The following is a 17,740-nucleotide window of genomic DNA, read 5'->3' as shown; positions in this document are numbered from 1 at the left end:
GTGATGGTAACGTGGTGACTATCATCATTGATTCCTAAAATACCATAGGTGTGCATTCCACTCTATAGAAGAGGAAGGCAACGCGGTTCATCAACTCTAATTAAGAGTAAATTGTTTTAAAGATAAGATAATCTATTTTAAAGGATATAATACCTCAAGAACTCCAAAGCAATGACAGCCAGAAACCTCTACTCCTCTCCTTACTGGCAAGAAACTATATATATTTCAAAATGCAGAAGAAAGTGTATCTGAAATACAAATAAAGGAAAACTCCTTTAGGACTACATCCTATTAACTTGTTCTAGCCTCCATGTCTGTGATAGTGTTCCCTGGAAAGATATGCAAAAGAGTCTATCTCTGGCAGAAAAAAACCTGTAAAAATAATAGCCATTAACTGTTCTCACTTTTTTTTTGTTCTCCTCAACAGAGGACTTTTATCACTGTTCCTAAAAGTTATGTTGAGTTTTATACTCCTGTTTTACAAAGTGTCATATCACAGCAATATTCTCTTGGCCAAGGGATCTAGATTTAACTCACTTTAGGGAGAGAAAAAGCTGCTCCTGGCTTGGCCACAGTAATTCTGGCACAGTAATATGGGATGATCCTTCCTATAGGTTGTTTGTGCTACCTTTACAAGTATCAGAGCCCTTACTGGGCAAGAGACCGGGAAAGGTGTTTATACCTAGGGACAGCAGAATGCTATCCACACAGCCACCAGCATGGCTTTCTGGTCTTCATCAAGGCTACATAGTAAATTGTGAAATAGTATAGAGAGAAGGGGTTAAAGATCATAACTTTAAAAGACAACAACAATTTTTTTGTCCAATATTTGAAACATTTTGACCAGTTCTAGGGTTTATTAAAAATGTGGAAAAATACTGTGGAAGTTTCATCAGCTTCCCTTTTCCCCAATATATTTTAAAATTTTAATTTAGCTCTAATAGTAAGATTTCTGGTATGCTCGCTAAAGCTTACACAGAGTTGAAGTACATATTGTGAGCCTTGTCGCCAACTAGAAAAGCATGGCTGGAGTTCACTAAGTAACATGAATTGCCCAAATAAAATTTTTCAGTGCATTTAGCCAGCTGACAAGTCTAGACTCTTTCCAGGGAAACAGTGATGCTTTCTGAGTGATGTAAACTTTATGATGGCTTCTTGCTTTACACCTGTTTGAACAACTTCCCTCGTGTACATCTTTGCATTTACCCTGCTTTTCCCCATAGATTTTTCTGCAGGTCATCAGGGTGAGGAGTTTTTTTCAATATATTCCTCTTCTGACAGATAAAATGTAAAAGTGTTTGGATTATATATGAAAAGTTGGCAATATACCTCTAACTTCATGGAGGGGCTTGTCTTATGTCACCAAATCCTGCAGTCTCATCTCATATTTCTATATAAGCAATTTCCATTATGTTTTGCTCGCTCACTTGTGATGTTCTGTGATGTTCTGAGGTACAAGACTAATGATGAACTACCAGCTCATATGGCTTTGTGCCCTACCCATTGTCCCTCTGTGTCTGTACAAATATTAACCATGTACATACATTTAAAGCAGTAAATTTTCATGTTAACATAATTGCAGAATGAAGAAATACTCAGTAATGACATTCTGATCAAAGTTAAGTTGCTAGTTCCTGGCCCTGCAGTGGGGTGTGTGAGGATTTCTGTTTAACATTATGCACTTGAAATGTCTCCTTTGCTATCATCAAGTGCAAAAGCTACCAGTTATAGTTAAATGTGAATATCCTTTAAATCATGTGTATCCTGTTCAAAAACACAACCCTTGCAAGAGGAAGAGTTAAATCCAGATTCACACTGTACAGAATGCGAACTGTAGGCTTAATAAAACCAACAACAAAACAGGCGAACGAGCCTTTATGATTTCCTCCTCTTTTCTAGGGACTTCTGATTGGGCTAGTTGTGAGATGCTCTAATATTACATCCCCGTTTGTGTGTTTGACTTAGATTTCTAAAAGGGAGGATTGTCAGTTTTATAAGTGAGCTCCTTTGATGACGTTCCTGCACTCAGCTGCTAGCTGCAGTGACACTGCAATGGCTGAGGGGCGGCTGTTGGATGTTCGCAATGAGCTCATTCTCCCAGGAGGGAGCACCCGGCAACTGCACCCGGCAACTGCAGCCTTCCTGTGAAATTCATCTTTAGCTTCTCCTCAGTTAGGCTGGTCTGATTCTTCACTTTGGGGGTGTGAACATGGTGAGCAGATTTTACTGTATGGTTGATTCCTTTCCCCCACCCTTCTTCTAAATGCTTCCCTGGACTGATTGATGAATCATTCCTCATCTGGTCCCACTGTTCAGAGGATAGAAATGGAAAATGTAATCTCATGCAGCAGAGATGGATTTTTTTAAAAAAGTCTTTTGCAATATGAATCGTGAAAAAATCCTTTAAAATCTGTCTGCTAGGAACAGCCCACAGTTTTTAGAATGAAGTGCACTGCGTACAAGGAATGGTACTATCCTCAGGTAAAGCAGACAAGCAGTATGCATCATGATGGAGGTGCCTGTAAGGTTAGTTTCTCTACATGTTTGTCAATATATATGTATGTAATAAATATACGACTTCATATGTACAATTACATAAGAATGATCTATTTATATGTTTTGTCTAATCCATTTGCAGACATCCTATTTTGCATGCTGTTTTGGGCATAATTTTTCTAAATATCTAACAGCTTTGGTATGATTAATAAATGCAGCTATGATTCCCAGCAGCTTTCACTTAGGAAGCATGTAGGCCTTCCTAATGTAATGCCATTATATTTTATTATATAAGTAGCTGCACCTTCTTGTTGTAGCTACTAAATCACAGAGTCTTCATAGAGTCTGAATCAAATGTGGTTGAACTGAAATGCCAGAAACTATGTTTGTAAATTCAGATCCCTTCTGCATTTGTGCACGTAGATGTTGCATTATTTTCAAGGCCTTGCAAGTTATGGATTATTGTAGCAGGGTACTTCTTATGTTCACTAAATTAATGATTTTGACATTTCCTATTTTCTAAACTCTGATAGGTGCACATACTGCATGTAATGAGAACCATTTCCTATTCTGTGATGTTTAACCTGTTAGATTACAAGGGAAGCTGCCTTTTTCCAAATGTCTCCTCCTTTTTGGCTGTAAATGTTGTTTGTTCCCATTAAGCTTCTTTTCCTTTCAATAAATGTGTCTACCTCTGCCTGGACACTGTTTAAAATGCAGACAGAGTCTATACAGCAAAAACATTAGATCTGAGTCAGATTGGCTTTTGTCTCTTATTTCTCACATCAGGATTCTTTCAGAGAATCCGTGTACTGTACAACAGAGTCTACATTTATGGTATTATTCCTGTGCAACAGTCATTCACTTGAAAGATATAGCTGCATATTGCTACCAGCAGTTTGGACTCAATTCTCTTGGTTTACATACGGTGGGTAATATGTTGTCATAAATGCTGGGCTTTGTTTTACAATGTAGGACGGTGAGTGTATTACAGGTGTTTGAAGTACATAGTACAGGAGAATTTGGGATGGGAGCTGTCTTAGTACTTTATTCTCAAAGTTTAAGTTCTGCTTATTTCATATTAGCTCTATTAGCCTTCTGGATTGGAAACTGATGACTGTTCTCTGGAGTGAAATATCAATTGCAAGATGATATAAGAATTAATTCTGAGCAGGTCTTGAATTAAAAAAAATATGTTAACAATTCTACAAGGATAGGGACAGGCACATTCTTGGCACAGGAGAAACCTGCATTTCTAACTAAGACCTTGATTCAAGAAAGCATCCTTATTCAGGACAGCTCTTTAGCATAAGCTTAATTTTAAGCACATGCTGAAGTCCCACTAACTGTTCTGAATAGGAAACAGACTTAAACATGTTTCCTGAATCAAGGTCTATCTCTGTTTCTTATTAAATATTTAGAAAATGATAGTTGCTAACATCTCCTGCACTGTAAAACTTTCTAAAAAGTTTCTACATGTGTTATCCATTTATGTGAGCAAGAAGCACAATTTGGCTTTGCTCTTGTAAAAATATAATTTTTAAACATTGCCTTCTACTGCAGTGGGTCCAGATTCAAAACTAAGTGGCAAATTAGTACTTACAGATGAATGCTTGTCTCAATAACACAATGCTTTTGAATAATGATTCCTTCATTTTAACACCTTCCTTCAAAACATCTGTGTTTATCCTTTTGAAGGAAGGTGACAAACATCTCAAAAGTTTGTAGGTGTGAATCTTATTTTACTATATAAGTAATTAACCACCCTGGTTCAAGATTTCCTTTCATGGAAGGTAAAAAGAAGAAACACTCAGAAGGTCTTGCATAAGCTAATTGACTTGAATCTGGGATTTGAACGCATCTTGATTCAATAAAGTAGCCAAAATCAGTCTGTCAAGTAGTCATAACATAGTTGAATTTTAACAGGACTGGATAACTTTATGACAAATAGCAACATTTGTAGTCATGGATCTTGTGATAAGAATAAGCCAGATATAAGCTAATCGCTGTAAGGGACACTAGGGAATCAGTTTTGCCTTTGACCCTCATATCCATCTCTGTAGAACTGGCTAGGAACATAATATGTGATGAGGGTTGAAAGGAAAGGGGAGTTCACCTTCTTCTGAAGCATCAAGTGTTGGCCATCACTGGAGGCAGGATACTGAACCTGATAAATCAATGGCCTATCCTGGAATGGCAGATCTTATTGTCCTATGTTGTCTCCTATGGTAAAGTCCCATAGGAGTGGATAGTGACAAACCAGAAGTCAAAAGAAATTAGATAAGGTTCTATAGAAATTACTCCTTAATAGGAATGGCATCCTATCTTTTGAACCATCCTATCCAATTCTAGAGCAGGGTCATACTTGTCTATTATGTTCTATAGATGGTCAAAAAAATCACATTATCTTGCACTCTTAATTTGTCCAGAACCATTTCACAAGGGGTTCCTTATTAACTGAAGAAATTCAACAGGTTCAGTAGAGTCCAGCATTTATCCAACAATTCAATTATTCCAGCAATACTCTTTAGTCTCCAAATGCAGCTCTCACTTTTGTACTCTGTACAAAAAGTATTAATAATTGAAGTGAAAGGGTTAATTGAAACGTTAGAAAAATAGTTTGCGGGCAAATGATATTTCTTAAAATAAGTGCTTATGCTTTTTGGGGGGGGAAGTATGTTGGCGTACTTTAAAACAACACAAATGGATGTTCTTTTATATTGTGATTGCCACATTGTTCCACCAACCCCAAAATCAAGGGACCTTGACCAAGAGAATATGCAAAAAAGGGGAATTATCTTTCATAGGAACTGGCTTAAGATAATAGGTCAGTTTAAATTGTCAAATGGATGGATATTATCACTTAACTTGTGTTTTTCTGGATTCCCATTTTCTCCTTTTCTAGGTCCCACCCAAAATCCTCATATTGTAATACCAGCTATAAAGGCTGAATTGCTTTACTGATGAGACGGCTGGTTACTTGACAGCCTGTAAACTTGGGGCTACCCCGAGGTGCTCCAGAACAGTGCCCTCTGTGATTCTCCTACGCTTTCCCAGGCTAAGATGCGAGTGTCCTGAGATTTAATTCAAATATGGGTGACCCATGTAAAGCCAGTAACCAAGTTACATCTGTTGTTTCATGAGGATTATTTTATGATAAGTCATGACTAGAATGTGTTTCATGTATTGCTGAGGTTGCTATGGAAGTAATCTAATTGAATGGCAGACTATTAGCTATGCAAACCTGATATGCTATTCAGTGATATTAGGCCTCCCATCTGTTTATGGTAGCCCTGACTTCTATTTCAACCCTTTGTGCAAATCTGTATAAATGTAATTAGCTGATGGAACTGGTACTTTGGATGCACAAAAACTTCTCTCATTTTTGCTGATGCTGCTCTCCTTTGCCTCGCCTGTCCCTTGGTTTCGTAATGGATGTGTCCCTTGGCACATGCCAGAAATAATGAGCAGCACTAATAAACTCAAAATGGCATTACTGTACATTACGAGGATGTAAATCTGAATGAGATTCCACATTAATGGTGCTTAATTTTCTTTTAACAATTAAGCTTGAATAGCCTGATCCTACCTCCTCCCATTTGAGCCAATGGCAAAGCTTCTATTAACTTCAAAGGGAACATGATTGAACCCTAAAGGTGAGATTTTTTTCCCCCAGAAAAACACCTATGTCATTTATGAGCACAAGACTCACTGACTTTAAATGAGACTTGGGATCCTAAATCCCTCTGTCACTTTTAGAAATCTCCCTCTAATTTAACATTAAACTTATTTTATCAACATGGTCTTATTAGTTCCTGATGAATAATACTAAATAGTTTGAAAAGATATTTTTTTTCCTTTCACTTGGATAGGGCCTTAAAAAGAAACTTTTACATTTAGAAAATAATGTTTCATATTTATTATTATTACCTGTATTAGTGTTTGTAATCATAGTGTTCGGAAGGGTAATTAAGATGGTAAAAGATGCAAAGATAAAGATATTCCCTCTCCCAAAGAGTGTACAATGCAAGCCCTGATACTGCAAGGTGTGCAACACAGACAGATCCCTGCGCCCATGCAGAGCCCTGTTGATTCCATCCGCAGAGAGTTAGGGCTAGGGAAGTGCTTTTTCTTAGGTCCATTAAATTTCGTTTAATTTTTGCTGAGATATACGTTATTAAAATCTGCTATTTTCTTTCTCTTGCTTGTGTTCCTCAGAAATATTTTGCTTATGCCATTTCCAAAGCACCACCACCAGCCGACACAGTACTGAGAACTCCATTGAGCTGCCAGACCATTTGTAGTAGAAGAGGGCAGGGGGAGGACAGCTGCACTCACTCGGGCCCAGGATAATTGCACAAGGGAGCAGAATCAAGGTTGCATGGGGAACTGTAAATCTGGTATTTCCCAACTTTTAAGTGCAACCTAAATGGCATTTTTAATGTCCTTTTTTGGTATGTATTCTACAGATGTAGCTAGCATTTCAACTGTACAAAGGCCAACATCTGTAAGAGGATTTAGGCACCTAAGTCAAACATCTAGGGGCCTCTGAGATCCTCCAAACCCCTACTTAGCTGCCACCTAACTCTTAAGGTCCCTAAGGTGCCAAAGTTTCTGCCACTGGGCCTGCGTACAGCCACTTCAATCGCAACTCTCACGCTAGTCTCATGCTGAAACCCCTGCAGAAGTCTCACACTAGGTGTACTCACCGCACACCGAACTCCTCACAAAATGGGAGCTGGAGGCAACCACCCTTGTAATCTTAAGCCAAGTGGTTATAGTACCCACCAGGGATATGGGAAACCCCCCACCTTCTGCCTGACATGGAAGAGTCTTGACCTGAGGTTCCCCCTCCCCTGTGACTTGACCCCGCAGATGAGTGCCCTAACCCCTGGGCTCTGGATATCCTGGTGTAGGTCTTTCTCAGTCTCTGCTGTTGAAGATGTTCCAGTGGGTATAAATAATGAAATGTGTGTTGGGCCAGAGAGAGAATGAAAATGACTCTGTAGTCCAGTGGTTAGGTATAGAGTACTTAATCACTGCGTAAAGATTACGGGAGTCTGCTGTTGTGTGGGGAGTTAAGTGTGCTCTGCTGCCTTTCTTGCAAGAAATGGCTTAGGCACCTGACTTCAGGAGAGGGGTCTGGATGTGAATCCCAAGGGGAGATAGGGCCCTCCCTTCAGCCCACATTAACTAGGAGAAACATTATCTGCTCCAGCAGTGGGTGTACTTATGCTTTGCATCAGGATGAAAGCCCCTCATTTCTTTTTATGATTACTATAGCATTTAGAGGCCCTAACTGTGTTTAGGACCTCATTGTGGAAGGCACTGTGCAAAAAGTGAGAGAACATTCTTGTCCTGAAGATCTGCCGTCTAATTAGAAAACAGATAGGGTGGAAGGGAAAGCAGATGTATGGAGAGAAGAAGTGACTTACCCAACTGAGAACAGGATCTATATCTGCTGGCTCCCTATCTGCACTCTATCCCCCGACCATGCTGCCCCTCCACTTTTTAAAGCTATTTAGTTGTATATCTGTGGAAAAAAACATTGAAAAATATCTTGAGGCTATACTCTTCTACAGTAACTGGACTCACATTCCTTAAAGAACAAAACAACAAATGGATGTGAGATTTAAAAGGGAGAAAACGATATAGGGATGAATGATATAACCGTACTTAAAGCATGGGGACTGTGGCTTAAAGGTTGTAACTTGTCACTCTGGATAGATCACATTCTAAAGAATGAACTCAGAAATTACTGGCCAGGATGGGATATTATTTTCTATGCAATATTAACAGGAATAAAAATAGTTTAAAATTACATTTTCCAGTATGTCACGGCAATAGATTAAAGCAATCCTCTTGTCAAATACTGCCATAAAAATAAAATAGCAATATTAAAAGCTAATTTCAGTTGTTGGGTTCAGTGTGTGGTGCTGGCTGGTGTTGGTGACCTGTGATATATGTGAGGTCAGACTAGATGATCTGGTGGCTCCTACTTGCCTTAAACTCTATAATTGAATGAAAAGCCTAAATATTTTTTATATAGAAACCTACATAAGTTGGTTCACTTATAGCTGAGCATTTTACTAGCCCATTTATTTTTCATTGCTTATTAAACACTTTCTCTTTCATAGAACTAGACAAAATAGCTCAAATTAAATAAGATATTTGGATATTTTCTCATATTTTCTAATTTAGCAGAGAACATTTCTGAGCATGTTGAAAGCATATTTCAGGGGTCTAATCTCACTGGACAAAGCTGTAATGAAAGAGGTATTAGGATCAAGCAATTTTATTACTTTCATAACTGATATGGCAAGCCCAGAGGTGCCATGGCTATGAACTGCCAACCCTAGTGGTGCCAGGGCTTAACCCTGACAAGCCCTGGCACAAATTAAGCACTGTCTTTCAAGTATCACTAAAATTGGAAATGAGATTGTTTGTTTATTTTTTGTTTAGGTCCTCATAAGCAGTTGATATCCACATACTGTGCGCTTCAACATACAGTCATTTTTTGCAAACTAGTAGCCTCTGACAATTGTGTGAAGAGTTGGGATGACTGATTGACAATAACTTGGATATACTGACTCTAGATATGAATTTGGTCGTAAATTCACTCTTGCCACCAACAAGGAAAGGCCAACCTGAGAATAAGTGATCTAGTTCTAGGACAAGGGAAGCTATTACTATGCACTGTAGGAAATGTCCTTTGGCTTAAGGGATAGAGGCTTGTGCTTTCTGGAGTTGAAGGACCAGGACTCTGTCCTTGGCTCCACAGTGGTGGAGGTGATTTATTACTTATGTTGTTTGAAGACAGATTAATTACAGTAGGGTTTAATTATTATTGTCTTTTGCATCCTCAGTATTTTACATGAGGCCCTAGAAAATAGAAATATAGTTCCACCCTTTTCCGTTCTCTGGCATTATCCTGCTCATCTGCTTAGAGGAAGCACATATTTTGGGGTTTTGGTACCTTGTTCAGTGGGTTAGTCTACCTCTCTGCCAGATCATTTATTTATTTGCTTTTTTCCTACCATCAAGTGTACTTTAAGTGCTTTTGTTCCTTGATATTAGTTGCTAGCTCAAATAAATATATTCTGAATACAGAGAAAGATGAGCCGACTTAAACCTTCCAGAAAATCAGTATGGAACTTTCTCATTCCCACTTGTGAGATTGCAGAGTTAGAAGATTCTAGCTGTGTAGTTCCAATTCTACAGAAGTTTCTGAAATCGCTCTACTTAGCTCTGTATTTTGCGAATGTACTAAATGTGCATGGTTGGAACCTGCATTTGCACATGCATACTGAGCAATTAGTAATCTGATTATACGAACTATGCATGCAGATGCCCATTTGTATGTGTAAATGAATACAAGTACCGTGTTCATGTGTTCTCAAGACAGAGGCCTGCTGAAGACGTATCCCCAAAAGTCTGTTTGACAGGGTACCCACCAACCCATCAGGGATCAGGGGGAGACCCTAGCTGCCTCAAAATGTCATTGAATGGAAATCTCATTATCCTTAACCACTCCTGTGATACATTCAGGTTCAGGAGGGAATAGTTGGGTTTGCTGCCAGGTATTCCTCATTATCCTGTCAATCAACCCAGCAGGCTGAAACCTGCTGACCTTTTCTTAGGCAGGGGTCTCACATAATCACACCAGAGAACCTGCAGAAAGAATTCTTCCAAAAATGGCTTGCTTGGTCTGTCTTGAAGATTTTTCACAAAAAGATCTGAGTGTGCTTAAGATCTGGCCAATGGTTTTAGCCCCAGGATGTTTACAATCCTAATTGAGAGAGAAAAACACAGCAGATGAGAAAGCAATCTAGAAAAATAGCAAATGAAATCATCATTGGAAGACCTCATTAAATAAGTAGATTTTAAAGAGGAATTAAAAGGAGGAGAGTGCTTGAAGACTAAGGAGATTTTTCTCAGCAGAAGGGTGGCAGGAAAAGGGGGTTTGAAGCCAAGAGTAAAGGAAGACAAGTAGAGCAGAAAGGAGCAGGAGTCAAATGAGAGTGCAGATGTAGGTGTGGACAAGATTATTGTATATTCAGATTCAGGCTGCTTGCCCTCTTTATTAGGCAAAGTACATAGTTATAAGGATAAATAGATTAAAGCTTCCAAAGGTCTTTGAGATCTACTGACGACAAGTACTGTATAGGTATTATCATTATCATTATTTTATTATCATCATCAAGAGGTCAAGAAGCCGGAACCTAGATGAATATCTGTGCTCCTCTCTCCTCCTCTATTTTTGAGACTGTTTGTGAAAAGGAGAAAATAAGTAAATAGAAAAGAAACTTTGCTCGTGTGTGAAACTACTTTCTTCAGAGTTGTCTTGCAATCAGTAAGATCACATCAGATGAGTGAGATGGAATTTGGTATTGGGATAGAGAACGCATCCAAAGCAACAAAAGAGTAAATAAAAAAAAGGGAGTATTGTTCAGACCTTAAAATCTTCAAAATATATACATATCTATGTTGACTTGATTTCTCTTGCTTTACATTGAAACATTTGAATGAAAGATTTACAACACTTTGGGGGCAGAGTACTTGTATCATATTATTTTCCCCTACTTTCTGTGAAAAAAAAATCAAAATAACGTAACATAAATAATCAAGGTATAGCAGAAAAAATGGGAATATATCTTATTTTAAAGAATGTTGGCTTGAAACTGGACTTTTGCACTGTAATAAATGTAGAGCACAAGAATAGATATATATTTTTACTTTTGTATGCACGTGTTTGTTAAAAAAATCTACGTAGATCTGATTCAGATCTCCAGAGTTGGAGACTTTTCCAAAATGAGTCTTTAAGACTAACTGTAGCATGGGCTGGTGATCTTCCAGTTCCTATTTCAGAAAACCAGCCACAGCAGTAGTCATCAACTGGCAGCCTCTCATCATGGTCAATGGATATGAAAGCAAATTATCATATTATTTCATAAATGGGGGCCCACTGCAGCTGTCCACACTGTAATCTCTTTTGTAAAAAAGCAGTGATGCCAGGTGGATATTTTTCAGATGCACTAAACTCACTTGAAAGAACAGACAGAGAGAGAGAGAGATTATTACATCTCATTTACTACCAGTTCCAATAATAATTTCTTCCATTTGCCATTAAATGTGAGATTTTCAAAAGTGCTCAGCAGACTACAACAGGAGCAGGTTTAGACCAAAGCTGAGCGTTTTTGAAAACGCTCCCTAACGAGAGGAAAAAGATGCCCACTAACTTAGTGACATTGAAAAACATGCAACAAAAGCAAATTAAGTATCATTAGTAAACAAACTAGACCAACACTAGTATCCCTTAAAAATAGGCCACTGAAAGGCTGCATTTGACATTTTGAGACAAAAATGTGCTTCCTTGTTTCCAAATCATGAGTGAAAGATGGAAGTAACAAACAAAAGGATTTGCCAAAACAGAGGCATCTTTAAAACAGAATTCAGAGGAAAATCTCTCAACATTACTGCATTAACACATATCAGCACTATACAGAAATCCAATCACTCAACCACTAATGGAAACTGGCGTGGAAATCCTGAAATGTACTGCTATCGTCCCCAGCCAAACCCACATGTTCAAAGCCTCATCTTTTCATTGCATTTTAACATTCATTGTTTTTTTTTATCACTGTCTCTGGGAATGTGACCCATAAGCGTAGCCTGTGATTTGTCAACATTTAAGGATGTCTTCAGTTCTCTCTAGTTTAGTTTCTAGTCATTTAAAGCCCTCTTTGAGTGTCACCATCTCAGGTCCACCTAGGTCTATGCCAGGGGTCGGCAACCTTTCAGAAGTGGTGTGCCGAATCTTCATTTATTCACTCTAATTTAAGGTTTCACATGTCAGTAATACATTTTAACATTTTTAGAAGGTCTCTGTCTACAAGTCTATAATATGTAACTAAACTATTGTTGTATGTAACATAAATAAGGCTTTTAAAATGTTTAAGAAGCTTCATTTAAAATTAAAATGCAAAGCCCTCCAGACTGGTGGCCAGGACCCGGGCAGTGTGAGTGCCACTGAAAATCAGCTCATGTGCCACATTTGGCATCCGTGCCATAGGTTGCCTGCCCCTGGTCTATGCCTTCTAATATGGACAAATTCACTATGATCAATTAACTGACATTTCTCATTATAGTCAATGGCCATGGCAGTCCTAGAGGCCATATAAATGTTCTTTAACAGCACCTTTTGATAGCTGTCCGTGGCATACGAGAGATGCAGGTTTGAATCTCTGCCCAGGAGCAGGGATTAGAACTCAGGTCTCTTCCTTCTCATGAGAGTGCTCTAATCACTGGGCTATGGGGTGGGTCTCTCTCAATCTCTCCTGTTGAAGCTGTTCCACTCCGTGTGAATAATTAAATAATCATTGGACTAGAGACAGAGATTGAGAATGACTCTATAGCCTAAGGGTTTGGCCACTCAGGGACCTGCATCTAGTCTCTGCTCCAATAACTGTCTAATTAGTTATACAAAGCAGAACAGTTTTAAAAGGAAAGACTGAGAGAGATGACCCCCTCTATTCAGAATAGCCTATAGCTGGTAGTGAGGTATGCTCATGGGAGAGGGGAGATCTGGGTTCCAGTCTCTGCTCCAAGTAGGAGATTCAGATATCTGTGGTGAGTGCCCTAATCACTGGGCTAAAGTTATAAGCAAAGCTCCACCTTGTCCTCCAATGTGTAAAATCAGAATGAGACACTTATTAATGTGGACATGATATGTTTCAACGTTTCCAGGTTTTTTGGTTCTGTTTTAACTGAAAAAATTCACTAGAATCAACACAAACTCAGAAATGTTTCAGTCGACCTAAATCTGCATTTTTCAGCAGCAAAACATTTCATTCAGTCCAACTGCTTAGAGTTTAGGAGAAGGGTTAAAGTAAAGGGACTAGAGGAAACCACAGCTTTCCTTCTACTGCTAATAGCATAGGAAGACCTCCCATCTCCTCTCCATGAACATAAAAGCAGCTCTCCTCCTCTTCCTTGACTGGCACTGTGAGAGCTGTCACTCCTGTTTCAATGTACCATATCTGCTGAGTATCAGAGGGGTAGCCGTGTTAGTCTGAATCTGTAAAAGCAGCAGAGAATCCTGTGGCACCTTATAGACTAACAGACATTTTGGAGCATGAGCTTTCGTGGGTGAATACCCACTTCTTCAGACGCAGGTAGTGGAAATTTCCAGGGGCAGGTATATATATGCTAGCAAGCAAGCTAGAGATAACGAGGTTAGTTCAATCAGGGAGGATGAGGCCCTGTTCTAGCAGTAGAGGTGTGAAAACCAAGGGAGGAGAAACTGGTTCTGTAATTGGCAAGCCATTCACAGTCTTTGTTTAGTCCAGAGCTGATGGTGTCAAATTTGCAGATGAACTGAAGCTCAGCAGTTTCTCTTTGAAGTCTGGTCCTGAAGTTTTTTTGCTGCAGGATGGCCACCTTAAGGTCTGCTATAGTGTGGCCAGGGAGGTTGAAGTGCTCTCCTACAGGTTTTTGTATATTGCCATTCCTGATATCTGATTTGTGTCCATTTATCCTTTTCCGTAGTGACTGTCCAGTTTGGCCGATGTACATAGCAGAGGGGCATTGCTGGCATATGATGGCGTATATTACATTGGTGGACGTGCAGGTGAATGAACCAGTGATGGTATGGCTGATCTGGTTAGGTCCTGTGATGGTGTCGCTGGTGTAGATATGTGGGCAGAGTTGGCATCGAGGTTTGTTGCATGGATTGGTTCCTGAGCTAGAGTTACTATGGTACGGTGTGCAGTTGCTGGTGAGAATACGTTTCAGGTTGGCAGGTTGTCTGTGGGCAAGGATTGGCCTGCCACCCAAGACCTGTGAAAGTGTGGGATCATTGTCCAGGATGGGTTGTAGATCCCTGATGATGCGTTGGAGGGGTTTTAGCTGGGGGCTGTATGTGATGGCCAGTGGAGTCCTGTTGGTTTCTTTCTTGGGTTTGTCTTGCAGTAGGAGGCTTCTGGGTACACGTCTGGCTCTGTTGATCTGTTTCCTAATTTCCTCGTGCGGGTATTGTAGTTTTGAGAATGCTTGGTGGAGATTTTGTAGGTGTTGGTCTCTGTCTGAGGGGTTAGAGCAGATGCGGTTGTACCTCAGTGCTTGGCTGTAGACAATGGATCGTGTGATGTGCCCGGGATGGAAGCTGGAGGCATGAAGGTAGGCATAGCGGTCGGTAGGTTTTCGATATAGGGTGGTGTTAATGTGACCATCACTTATTTGCACCGTGGTGTCTAGAAAGTGGACCTCCCGTGTAGATTGGTCCAGGCTGAGGTTGATGGTGGGGTGGAAGTTGTTGAAATCGTGGTGGAATTTTTCTAGAGTCTCCTTCCCATGGGTCCAGATGATGAAGATGTCATCAATGTAGTGTAGGTAGAGAAGGGGCGTGAGTGGACGAGAGCTGAGGAAGCGTTGTTCCAGGTCAGCCATAAAAATATTGGCGTATTGTGGGGCCATGCGGGTGCCCATAGCAGTGCCACTGATCTGGAGATATATATTGTCATCAAACTTGAAATAGTTGTGTGTGAGTATAAAGGCACAGAGCTCAGCAGCCAGTTGTGCTGTGGCATCATCAGGGATACTGTTCCTAACAGCTTGTATTCCATCTGTGTGTGGGATGTTTGTGTAGAGAGCCTCTACATCCATGGTGGCTAGGATGGTGTTTTCTGGGAGGTGACCAATGCATTGTAGTTTCCTCAGGAAATCAGTGGTGTCACGGAGATAGCTGGGAGTGCTGGTGGCATAGGGTCTGAGTAGAGAGTCCACATATCCAGACAGTCCTTCAGTGAGAGTGCCAATGCCCGAGATGATGGGGCGTCCAGGATTTCCGGGTTTGTGGATCTTGGGTAGTAGATAGAATAACCCTGGTCGGGGCTCTAAGGGTATGCTGATTTGTTCCGGTGTTAGTGTAGGGAGTGTCCTGAGTAGATGGTGCAGTTTCTTAGTGTATTCCTCAGTGGGATCCGAGGGAAGTGGCCTGTAGAATTTGGTATTGGTATATCTGCTGAGTTAGAACATGTGACTGGTTGTTACTCCTGGCCATTCCACTAACTTCCTGTGTGCCTTAGGCCAGTTACTTAACTCTTTGAACTTTGGGTTATTAAAGTGTATAACAGAAATAACTACTACTGTTGCGACTTGAAGGGGTTGTTGTGGTTTCATTAATTGCCTGTAAAGTGATTTGTGATCATCAGTTGAAAGTTACTATCTAAACGCAAAGTGTGATTGTTAATGATTTTTACTTAGCATTCTCTCCCTGTCTCTGATACTCTCTAGGGCATCAGTTCTGTGTATGTCTACACTTAAAATGTTACAGCGGCACAACTGGACCACTTCAGTGTAATCACTCACTATGGCAGTGAGGAGGTTTTCCCATCGCTTCGTTAATCCACCTCTCCTAGAGGTGGTAGCTAGGTCAACAGAAGAATTATTTCATTAGCCTAGTGCTGTCTACCATAGGCGCTGACTTCTGCTTGCACCAGTGGGTGCTCGACCCCCTCGTCCCAGCCCTACCCCGACTCCACCCCTGCCCTGAGGCCATTCCAACCCCTTCCCCAAAGTCCCCCCCCAACTCTGCCCCCTCCTTGCCCATATTCTGACTCCTTCTCCAAATCCCCATCCTGGCCCTGCCTCTTCCCCGCCTCCTCCCCTGAACATGCCATGTTCCTGCTCCTCCCCTGACCCTTCCGGAGCTTGTCACGCTGCCAAATAGCTGTTTGGTGGTGGCAGGCGTTGGGAGGTAGGTGGAGGAGTGGGGACTCGGCACACGCAGGAGAGGAGGCAGAGGAGAAGGTGAGGTGGGACGAGGAAGGGAACTTGGCTGCTGGTGGGTGCAGAGCACCCACTAATTTTTCCCCATGGCTGCTCCAGCCCCAAAGCACCCACGGAATTGATGCCTATGCTGTCTACACCAGGGTTTAGATCAGCATAGCTGCATCTCTCAGGGATGTGGATTTCACACATCTGAGAGATGTAGCTATGCCAATGTATGGTCCCAGTGTAGACCAGCCTTCAGATCTTGATCTTCCTCAATTCCTATTGGATCTAGTGAGAGTTGAGAGCCCTGAGCACCTCATGGAATCATGTTGCATAGTTGCCTACAGACCCTTGGAATCATTTTTTTAACACAAGGAAGCCTATACCATGGTAAACTGAGTTTCTGAACTGCTTGCCACCATGGAAGGATTCTCCATTCATGCTTAATCAGTGAACTATACACAGCAATGTTTATGTGCTTTGGATGCCTTCCTCTAACTCTCCCCACAGTCCTCTGAGGTTCTAGTGTATGTGGAACTTATTCACCTAAGAAAAAATTACGTATTCATCTAACAAAAATTTAAATATTTAACAATACAGTACAAAAATCAAGCTAATATACAGTCATGGCTGGCTATGAAACATATACCAAGATTTTCTAAAATAAAGTAAAACACATCACAGCAAAGGACACTTCCGTATATGTGGTCCGTGTTGCCTAGCAACTGCAGTCATTTAGATGAAGAAAGCTTTAAATAGCTTTAAATTCAGCAATTTTATTTTTTAAGTCACTGCGAGTTCTCTGTAGATTTGTTTAAAAATCTTTAGTTCCAAGCCCTTTCGGGTGAACTTCTTTTTAAAAAGTAAATGGGCTGCAAATACACTAATCATACTGAAGAATGTGTTGTCATCTTTAAATCCATGCAGCAACAAGTACTAGGTCAGTCCAAACAATCTGAATACAGCTAATTCATCCCTTGCAAATAGTATTGTCTGGGTCTTGTCTTTAAATAAATGAATTAGCAAAGAACACAATACTGCTTTGGTTTATTGTAATTGAGAAAAATGGGGGGCTGTTGACATGCTTAGCTCTGAAGTGGGAAGTGGAGAGGGATGGAATAGGCATTCTAAACCAAGGATAATCCACAAACACTGGTGTTTTCAGCAGCCTGTGATTAAGTTAGTTACTGGGAAGATCTGAGTGAGATTCAGATCACTTCAAATATTCTTAAATCCCTCCTCCTCCCAGTATGTATACAATTAATAAGGCAGAGAACAACTGGGTATCATTTTAAAAACAGGAGCAATCACTGATATGAAGTCTAAAGTATCAGAGGGGTAACCGTGTTAGTCTGGATCTGTAAAAAGCGACAAAGAGTCCTGTGGCACCTTATAGACTAACAGATGTATTGGAGCATAAGCTTTCGTGGGTGATGCATCCTACCCTACGTAGCATGAGTACTCCCTATAT

The 17,740-nt window shown here is 40.4% G+C and overlaps 1 protein-coding gene across 14 annotated transcripts in view; it reads left to right on the top strand.

The window, feature by feature from the left end:
* The first annotated feature begins 2,151 nt into the window (after positions 1-2,151).
* Positions 2,152-17,740, top strand: part of JAKMIP3 (Janus kinase and microtubule interacting protein 3) — a 154,297-nt gene continuing 138,708 nt past the window's right edge. For all 14 annotated transcript variants that reach the window (XM_075072725.1, XM_075072724.1, XM_075072720.1 and 11 more), the window contains exon 1: positions 2,152-2,212. The gene's annotated coding sequence lies outside the window, so the exon portion shown is untranslated. The remainder of the gene's footprint in view (positions 2,213-17,740) is intronic.

The sequence above is a fragment of the Chelonoidis abingdonii genome, chromosome 15, assembly GCF_003597395.2.
Source record: "Chelonoidis abingdonii isolate Lonesome George chromosome 15, CheloAbing_2.0, whole genome shotgun sequence".
Classification (NCBI taxonomy): Eukaryota; Metazoa; Chordata; order Testudines; family Testudinidae; genus Chelonoidis; species Chelonoidis abingdonii.
The sequence above is the reverse complement of the archived record's forward strand: the minus strand, read 5'-3'. Positions and strand labels throughout refer to the sequence as shown.